Raw genomic sequence first — 10,019 nt, forward strand, 5'->3', positions numbered from 1 at the left:
CCCACTCATGTTCTCTCTTTCTCTCAAAAATAAATAAAACATTAAATTTTTTAATAAAAAGTAAATTCCTAGCTGTGGAGTTTCTACATAAGAGGCATGTGACTATTTTACATTGACACAATCTCACCAACAACGCTTGGGGAATCAGTGGGAGTAGGCTAGGTTCTGCCTCTGTCGTGCATAGTCCTAAGTCTCGGGGGCTTAAAACGGCAAAGGCTTATTCCTGTCTCACACGATGTGTCCAGCATGGGCTTCGTTCCGCCCGCTGCCCAGAACCGGACCCAGGGACCACCGTCACAGAGAACATAGCTGGCCCCGAGGCAGAAGGAAAGAAGAGTGGTGCCTCACACTCGGCTTCTGCCCAGCAGTGACCCACACCCTTCTGCCCACGCTTCATTCTCCAGAGCAGGTGGGGTGGTCACACCTAAGTTCCGGGCTGGGAGCGTGCGGTCACACCAGTGCCCAGAAGGAGGAAATCGGCAAGACTTGTGAATTCCGCTAGCAGCCGCCACCCACAGCCACGCCCGGGCCAGCATGGCTGTCAGACATCTGCGTCTGTCCTGTGTGCGGACTGTCCGCGTGTGTTTGTTTCGGAGCCGTATCTTCCTGTCTGTTGCCCGTCTTCTCCACGGGGCTCTTGGTCTTTTGTTTAGTGATTTATAACCATTTTTCCTGTCTATTATCAAGATTAGCCCACTGTCTGTTGTTCATGTTGCACACCTATTTCTCTCACGTGTTGATTAGCTTTTGACTTTATGGTATTTTATTCCATAGAATAAGCTGTCACCAGAATATGGAGATGCCATGTCAACCACGGGACCTGTGAGTTCAGGGAGGCACTAAGTCAGCGTATCAGTGATGTTCAAAGCCACCGACTAGCTTAGTTGAGACGACCAGTACCTTTAAGGAATTCTCTTAAAAGGAATTCTCTTTTAAAGAATTCTCCTATAAAGGGAGCAGGAAAATGGCCTATGGCCTAAGGGAGTAGGAGGCCAAGAAAGGGCTTTTTCCTAGACAGAAGCTACTAGAACATGCCTATGGGCTGGCGGGCACGATACAGAGGGTCAAGCTGGAATGCGGGGGTGGGGGACGTTTCTTAAGTGAGAAGGGACGTTGTCTGGTGCACAGGTAGAGGGTTTCTCCCTAAGATGGGGCCCAGACACGGTCCTCCTAACAGGTGCACAGGCCAGGGGGCATAGGGGCCCGTAGGTGGGTCAGTGTGGAGCCACAGGGGACGTTCTCTCTCAGATCTGTTCTCTCACTGAAATAGGGAGCAGGGCACCGGCTGGAAGGCAGGATGGGAGAGAAGGCTTGGGGTGTGAGCGGAAAGAATGTATGACGTCCTCATCCTGGGGCAAGGCACATCGCCCAGGGCTCAGGGGCACGGGCTCCGGGGCAGTCACTCAGCCTCCTCCGTGCTTCTCTCTCCTCAACTGTGAAATAAAATAGATAATAACAGGGTGCCTGGGGAGCTCAGTCGTTTGAGCGTTTGACTTCAGCTCAGGTCATGATCTCACAGTTCATGGGCTCAAGCCCTGTGTCGGGCTCTATGCTGACAGCTCAGCGCCTGGAGCCTGCTTCAGATTCTGTCTCCCTCTCTCTCTGCCCCTCCCCTGCTCATTCTCTGTCACTCAAAACTGAATAAAAATGTTTTAAAAAAATAATAGGGGTGCCTGGGTGGCTTAATCGGTTAAGCGTCCGACTTTCACTTAGGTCATGATCTCACGGTTCGTGGGTTCAAGCCCCGCGTCGGGCTCTGTGCTGACTGCCAGCTCAGAGCCTGGAGGCTGTTTCAGAGTCTGTCACTCCCTCTCTCTCTGACCCTCCCCTGCTCACACTGTCTCTCTCTCTCTCTCCTAGAAATAAATAAAACATTAAAAAAATTAAAAATAATAAAATAGAAACTAAAATAAGAGGGGAGGAGTGAGGGGCTAGAATGTGTGGGTTTCTGGGACAACTTCAAGGGCCCCCTGGAGGCCTGAGGTTGATCGTTCAGTGAAGCCACAAAGCATGCATGTGTCCTTGCTGGGTATGGTTGCTGGGCTCTAGTTCCTCTCCATCTCGTCCAGAGCACTGTCCTTCTGTTCCCAGTAGTGTCAGCATTGGGGCGCCTGTCATCAGGTGGCCCTACACCCACTCTCAGCTCACCCGCTCCATCTGTGCCCTTATCCCGCTATTTATTGTACTCAGTGGTAGAAAACCCATCTCTGCCCCCGACGCCACCTCGGGCCCCAGGTAAAGGGCTGTGGGAGAGGCCTTGGGGGGAAAGGAGACTCTAGGCAGAGCAAGAAAGGGAAAGAACATTCCAAGGGGCATTCAAGGGCTGGCAAAGGACCAGGACTTTGCGGGCAGGCGCAGTGACAGGTTTCAGGAAGGGAGGGAGGAAGGAATTAGGAGGAAGGGAAGGGATTGGCCCAGGGAACAAGGCCTCCCGGGAGCAGTGGCAGTGCCCAGCTGGACCAGCAGAGGGCGCCTGGGCAGCGTGAGAAGCCAGCGCCTAACCGCCCAGGCCAGGCAGAGTGTGGCCATCACTGGTGGCCTGCGACAGCTCCTGAGACCACTCAGACCCCAGCCTGCCTCTGGCGGCCCCACAGGGAGGCAGGTAAGAGCATGGGCCTTACTGGTGAGAGGCGGCAGGAGACAGTCAAGCAAGGAAGAGCCAGGCCAGGTGCTGTGGGAGCCCAGTTGATAGGCACTGGATCTGGGCAGGCTTCCTGGAGGAGGCACCTCAGGACTTGTGGTCCGGCTATAATAAAGTGACAGGCAGCAGCACATGGCCCTGCTGGGGACACTGGGACAGGAGGCTGGTCTTTAATGTCTCTTGAGTTCTCCGTCCTGGGCAGGAGGGTCCTGGGGGATTCTGAACAAAAGACGTTCATGACCAGAGTGCTTCCACCTGTTCCCAAAACCCCTGCTCAGGAACGATGCCAGGCCCACCCTGCCCTACAAGCCTCCGCCCACCACCCCTGTCTCCCACACCCCAGGGGTGTCCTCCTGCCAGTTCACGGAGCAAACGGACGCCGGCGACGTGCACCTCATACACCACGTCTCCACACCAGCTCTCTCCCTGCGGGCTTAAAGGGAGCCGCCCAGCAGGTCAGGGGCGCGTCCTTTCCCCCAGCCTCCTCCGGCATCTCGCTGTCTCCACCTGTGCAATCTCGCCGTGCCCTTCTCCTGACTCTCCTGCCAGCCTCCGAGTGCACGCATCTCTTCCCCAGTAACAATCGGTAAAGACACACACAACAGCAAAAGCCCTCGCGGTCACCGCAGGCCTTTCGGGCCCCGTTCTAGACGTGGGGTTACGTCAGCGCCCGAGACAGACACACACCTGCCCTCACGTAGCCCTCACTCCTGCAGAAGGAAATACACAAAGGCAAATGTGCAGTGTGGGGGGCAGCACAGGAGCGCGGGAGGAGAAGGGAAGGGGAGGGGAGGGGAGAGGAGGGGAGGGGGAGCCGCCCTTAGGGATGGGGTGGTCCAAGAGGGTCCACCCCTGCCACTCTCCCAGGGCTCACTCCACACCTCCCACCCCACCCTCACCCCTGCACACTGCGCTGTCCTCAGTCCCCCAGGCCTGCAGTGCCCCCTCCAGAGTGCCCCAGGGACCACCGGTGTCAGAACTCTGGGGTGGGGGGTCAGGGAACCCATCTACGGAAAGTGTAGACTCCCCCGACTGAGCCAGACTCTCTAGGGAATCCAGGGGCTGGGCCCAGGGATCTGCATTTCACAAGCTCTTCAGGCCCCTCCACTCCACTCCACTCCACAGCCAAGGGTGGGCCTGCACCTCAATGTGTGCTGGTCCCTTCTGGAGCACCCTTCTGTCTTTCTAGACTGACCCTGGAGTCGCCTCCTCCAGGCAGTACTCTCAGAACAGACAGGCCTGGCAGGAGGAGAGACAGGACCCCAGGCTGGGATCCAGGACACGGTGCTAGTCCCAGCTCTGCCACTAAACCCACGGTGCGACCCTGCGCGAGTCGCCACCCCTCTCCAAGCCTCAGTGTGCTCATCCGTAAAATGGTGAAAGAATTCCGGCCTCTCTGAGGAGACGTGAGGCCAGATGAGATGACAGTTCTGCAAATGCTTTATTTTCTCGTAGCATAAGCAAAGGGGACACGCGTGCAGGGGGTTGGTGAAAGGTTGGAGGGCAGCCCCGTCCCTCCAAACAACCACCCACTGTCTCACCAGTTCACATCCAGAAGACCCCAAGTGCTTGCACCCACTTTGCATCAAGTGCCCTGAGGTCTAGGGTGCAAGGAAATGATTCCCAGCAGCCCCAGAACTCCAGGCAAGTGGGGGGTGGGGATTAGGAGGAATGTGCCATTGGCAGCTCCCAGCCACTCGCCCCGACACCCCCAGGCCGAAATATTTCCATCACCTCAGTGATCAGGGTGTCAGGGTGTTAATGATGCAGGAAGGCAGCCACCTGAGCCTGCGTGGCCAGAGGCCCTGAAATCCACGCGGCCAGAACCACCTCGGCCCTCCCCTCAGGCCTTACCTCGCAGCGGGGGGACACCGAGGCCGGGGAAGGTCCCACAGGGAAGAAGGGGTCGCATCAGGATACCCCACCTCAGGCAGGGAAGACACAGGTGCCCCCTGGGAAGAGGTGGGGTGGCATTGACTGGTACCCTGTTACTTTGATTGGAAAAGCAGAGGCTCAGGCGGATGGTTTGAGCATCATAATTCGGAAGACAGAGGAAGCAGAGAGAAAGAGGAGGAAGGAAAGGAAGAGAGAGAAGAAAACTGGAGTCACTGGGAATATCAAACTGGGCCACTCTGATTTGCCCCTTATTCCCCAGGAAAACGATGGAGAGGGTCATGCTAATATCCAGATTCCTCGCAGGAGCGAACACGGGCATAAACAATCCTGGTGGTCCAGTCCCCCCCCCCTCCCCCACAACCATCCCAGAACGAAAGAAAAATAATAATAATAACCCTGCTGGCCCTCAGTGCTCCCTGCCCCGGGGGTGTCTCTGCCCTCTGCTTCTGTTTTCCTAGATGCATCTTGGATGGCCCTTCCCGCCACCCTTGGGGGGTAGATCCAATTAGCTAACGTGGGTACAAGAAGCAGAAAAGAGCACCACTGGGCACGCAGAGGAACGCCGGCTCTCGCTCGTGCAGCCTGTGTCCCCACGCAGCACAGTGGTGACCCTGGGGACGTTTGCCAAGTTCAGAATCAACACTGGCCTCTTACTGTATTTTCCCTTTCATTCTCTGCTGGCGTTTTCCTCTTCTTCTCCCTGCTTTCCCCCAGGGTCACTTTCACAGAGAATCCGTGTTTGTTTTGGGGAAAAGTTAGCAATGCCACTTGGTGTAAACCTGTGTTTATAGCCAATACAGGTGCTGCCTGTCACTCCCCTCCTCCCCCTCCCCTCCTCCCCCTCCCCTCCTCCTCCTCCCCTCCTCCCCCTCCCCTCCCCCACCCCACAGCCACCCCGTCTTCCTGGGGCCTCAGGCCCAGCACGGCCCTTCTTACTAGTCACCCAGTCACCTACCCGGCCCTGGCTGAGAACCTGCTTGGCAGACCGGCCAGCGGAGAAGGGTGAGGATGTGGGAGCCGAGGGACATGCCTAGGCCAGGAACACGGGACGCGGGGGCTGGCTTCAAAGCCCAGAGGGAGAGGTGGGGCGTGTGGGGGTGCTGGGAGTGCGGGAGGACAGGAGGGCCACACGGGCTGAGTCCCAGCCCCTGTAGACACACTGGAGACCTCCCTCGCTTCGCTTCACTTCTCGCAGAGCCTCAGGTTTTCATGTTCCCCCAGGGCCGTGACATTGGCCCTGCCCCCCTCATAAGGTTGGAGTAACACAGGTTCAGATGGGACCTCTGTAGGTCAAGTTTGGGGCCCTCACTCCGTGCTGGAATCTGTTCTCCGGAATGCCCACAGGCGGTCGGTGGCTTCCCTCAAATTCTCGGGTCACATGGGAGTGAACCACTTCCTGGAAGCCCAAGAGTTTATTTTTTTAAATAGAACTAGCATCGCTGTTTATTTTCTGAAGGTAAAGATGTTATTTATGGGTCATTATTTACATGCTCACTATAAACATTTCCTCAAGAAGAAGCCCATCACCCAGAGATAATCTCTTTGAGTTTTTTTCTATTCACAGCCACACACAGAATATACATGACCATATCCGGATCCGTTGGGAGTGAGTTCAAACTGCAAATACACTGGTTTGAACGCATGGGGTTAAAGTATCTCCCAGGGCTGGAGGGCCAGCGGTGGCTAGCTTTGGTTCATCAGTTCATAGCCCGAGATCTCTGATTCTCTTGGCATTTCCCTCGGCATTTCCCTCATGGTGATAAAAGACCTGCAGCAGCACCAGCCATTGTATCTGTATTCAAAGCCAGCAAAGCTAGTCACTTCTGCAAACACTTTTTCACAAGGGGACCCCAACAAATTTCTTTTCAGGTCTCACTAGCCAGGCTGGCAGGAGGGAATAGGATCATCATGCCTGGCTTTGGTTCAATCATAATGTACGGCCTGGGGCCGGGTATGCAGTTCCTCCAGACAAACTCAAGGAAGGAGGGAATTAACAGTGTCTGCTGCCTTCTACTTTATAAATTCATTGTATATCGAGAGCTTCTTTCCACTCCAATAAATACAGACTCAGAGGCGTTGGGGGGTGGGGAGGACAGCGAGAAGGGAGATTTGAAAAAAGAAAAAAAGAAAGGAGGGGGTGGTCATCAGGGACTGGGAATAGGGGGCACAGGGGGTTAGTATCTCATGGGTACAGGATCTCAGCTGGGGGTGATTAAAGTGGAGGTGGATGGGGGTACCTGGGGGGCTCAGTCGGTTGAGCCTCTGACTTCGGCTCAGGTCATGAACTTACGGTTCATGAGTTCAAGTGCCCTATCAGGCTCTCTGCTGTCGGCCCAGAGCCCGCTTCAGATCCCACCTCCCTCTTTCAAAAGTAAATAAATATTTTTTTTTAAAAAGTGGAGATAGCGCTGGGAATGACTGCGCCATGGGAGATGGTGTGGATGCACTTAACGTCGTTGACTGTACACTCAGAAGGCGTTAAGATGGAGGTTTTATGTTATGTGCCTTTTGCCACAGTAAAAAAAGAAACACAGGCTCAGTCATTGGTTTAACAGGTGTTTATTGAGGGCCTGTTGGGTTGTAAGAACTAAGTTAGGCGCTGAGGATGCCGTGATGGACATAATAGACTCAGTCCTTCCCTTCAGGGAGCTGAGGGTCTAATGAGGAACGCGGGAAGTCACCAAAAGGACTCCCAGGTAGATGTGACAGTACTGTTGTCGGATAGGCTACGCAGGAGGGGTGTGTGGCGCTGTGGGAGCAAGGACAGGAGATCTGATCCCGTCAGAAGAGTCCCCATGTTTATACCGCGGACGGTCCCTTGCAGAGCTGTAGCTGATCACTGAGCCAGGCTCCTATTGCTGGGTGTTTAGCAAGGTGACTGAAAACACCCTTCTGTAGGTCCATCTTGGCGCCCCTGATCAGTTCCTTAGCCTAAGCTCCCTCCTGTGGCCTTGCAGAGTGCAGGGGCGGGGTGCCGAGGCGCTCACCACCCACTGCCAGGTCACCCCCGCCAGAGTTCGTGTCCTTTCCCACCAGCAGTGTAAGAAACAGCCCTGTCCCTCCACGTTCCGCTAACGCCCCCCGCTGTTACCACCTTTACAAAATGTGGACACTGTTATGAGTAAACTCTGGGTTCTTCTTGCTTCAATTCACAGTCCTTGGATCGTTCCTGAGGTTGACGGTGTTTTTTCCTGTGTTTCCTTTATGCGGTTGCAGATCTTTCCTGTGTAGGAACTCTCTCTTTTCCGGTCTGATTGTTACGTTAGCTCTCTCTGGGAAGAACGGGAACCTCTGTCTGTCAGCTGTGGCTGCTCGTTCTTTGGGAGGCTCGGAGGGTTACAGGCCCTCCCGCCATGGACACTTCAGTGTGTGCCTGTCGGTCCCACCGCCGGGGCTTCCCACGCGCTCCGGGACAGCGTCCACGGCCCCACCTACCCACCCATGTCCCCTGCGGCCTTCCTCATCCTGTCCCAAGCTCCACTCCCACTACCCCTGCACCAGTTCCTGGACCAAGGTGGGGGGCTCGGGGCGCCGGGCCTTGTCCCAGCTGGTCTCCCGCCCCTTTCTTCCATAGTGAGCCCTTCCGGACTTAGCTCGGTTCGAGTCACCTGCCTGAGGAGCTCTTGCTGACTCCCCAGGCGGGACCAGGCCCCCGCCGTGCTTCCCTCCGCCCAGCAGTGACCACAGTGATCATGTGACAGTGATCCCATGGGAGTGCAGGCCCCCAGACAGGCCTGGGTCAGGTGTATCGCTCTAGACCCAGGGCCTGCAACGTGGGGTGACATCAAGCAGGTGCTCGGTGAGTGTCTGTAGCCAGAAGGAAGGAAGGAATAATGAGGTCTCCCCCTACCCTGCCCAGCCCCAGGGCTCGCTGATCAGGCACGGAAGCCTGCTGTGCCCCCCCCCCCCCCGCCCCACTTCAGATCTGCTCCTACCGGGTTCAACGTGGAGGATATGCAGGTGGCTCGGGAAATTTTCACCCGGTGAAAACCTCCTGTGGGACCTGTTATCTGACCTGGGCACTTTCTGGGTCTCCTGGGCCCTTCCATGCCCTCCCCTTAAACAATCTTTGAACTAGGCTGCCTTGGCCAGGGTTCTGGTGTCTTCCACGGAAGATCCAGCCTCTACCAAGCATTCCCCATTCTGCACGGCAGGGCCTGTGGTCAGCCTTGGGGAATCTAGGATACTGGTCGCACCAAGCTTCAGTCCTGACCTGACATCCACCCAGGACGACCATCGCGGGCCAGGCTGGAAACTGAATTCCTGACACAGACCACAGGCCAGGCTTCTTGCCACCAGTATGTTCCCTCCATTCTCTTTTGCATCTATTAACCAGAAGAATATGTTCCAAACACTCCTTTCTTCATGTCACTCCTCTGGTCGAGAACCATCCATGGATCCCACTTGCCCATCAAGTCAAATCTGGGCCCCACAGCAGGAATTCAGGGAGCTCCGTGACCAAGCGCCAGCCTCCCTCTCTGACATCATCCACCATCCCTTCAGCAGGCTAGTCTCCTCTAGGTTCTAGAAACCTCTTCCTCCTTCTCTCTGATGGGGCTTTGTCTAAACCGTGCCCTGTGCCCAAGATACCCTTGTCCCTTCCTTCTCTTGTTTAAATCCTGGCTTGCAAAGCCCCACCTTCTCTGGGTCCCCTTCCAATCATTCCAGTTCTTGCTAACCCATTTAAAAACAAAAGACTAAGCCCTGTGTACGTTAGAGTCACCTGGCTTGCCTATTCAAACTCCAGGCCATCCCAGACCTCTCTGGAGGTAGTTCAAGGACACAGGACCGTTCAAACTTCTCAGAAGAGCCTGATGCTGCCAGCCCCACCTGGTCCGTTGACCCACACTTGGGAAGAGCTGATAATCCAGTGCTTGGCCATCAACCCCAAGTCCACGCTGGCCCCTGATGTCTACACATAATATACTTCCCCCTCACCTCCGCGAACAGTGACAATAACGATAACGACCATTTACTGAGGGCTCCTGGGCACCAGACCCACGTTGAGCTCTTCGTATGCACCGTCTCCTCTGATATTTATAACCTGCTATTAGGTAGGTAGTATTGACATCATCTTATTGATAAGGAAACTGAGGACCATAGAGGGTAAATCTCTTGGTCAAAGTCACAGAGCTAGCCAGAGGGAAACCGAGTCTCAAACCCAGTCTGACTGGCCAAAACCAGCCCTCCTCATCCCCGTGCTATGTAGTTGGGGCTCCTGAGCCGGTGAGCCTTCAGAGTGCGTGCCTGCTTCAGCTCATTCCGGGTAAATTCCATCCTGTTTCAACACGACTTCTCTCTCTCTCTTTTTTTTTTAAGTGTATTTATTTATTTTGAGAGAGAAAGAGAACACAGAGACAGGGCAGAGAAAGAGAGATTCCCAAGCAGGCTCTGTACCACCAGCCTGATGTGGGGCTCGAGCTCTCACGAACTGTGAGATCGTGACCTGAGCCTAAGTCACATGCTTAACGAACTGAGCCAC

This window comes from Hyaena hyaena, unplaced genomic scaffold (assembly GCF_003009895.1).
Source record: "Hyaena hyaena isolate Hyena2069 unplaced genomic scaffold, ASM300989v1 scaffold_5, whole genome shotgun sequence".
Classification (NCBI taxonomy): Eukaryota; Metazoa; Chordata; class Mammalia; order Carnivora; family Hyaenidae; genus Hyaena; species Hyaena hyaena.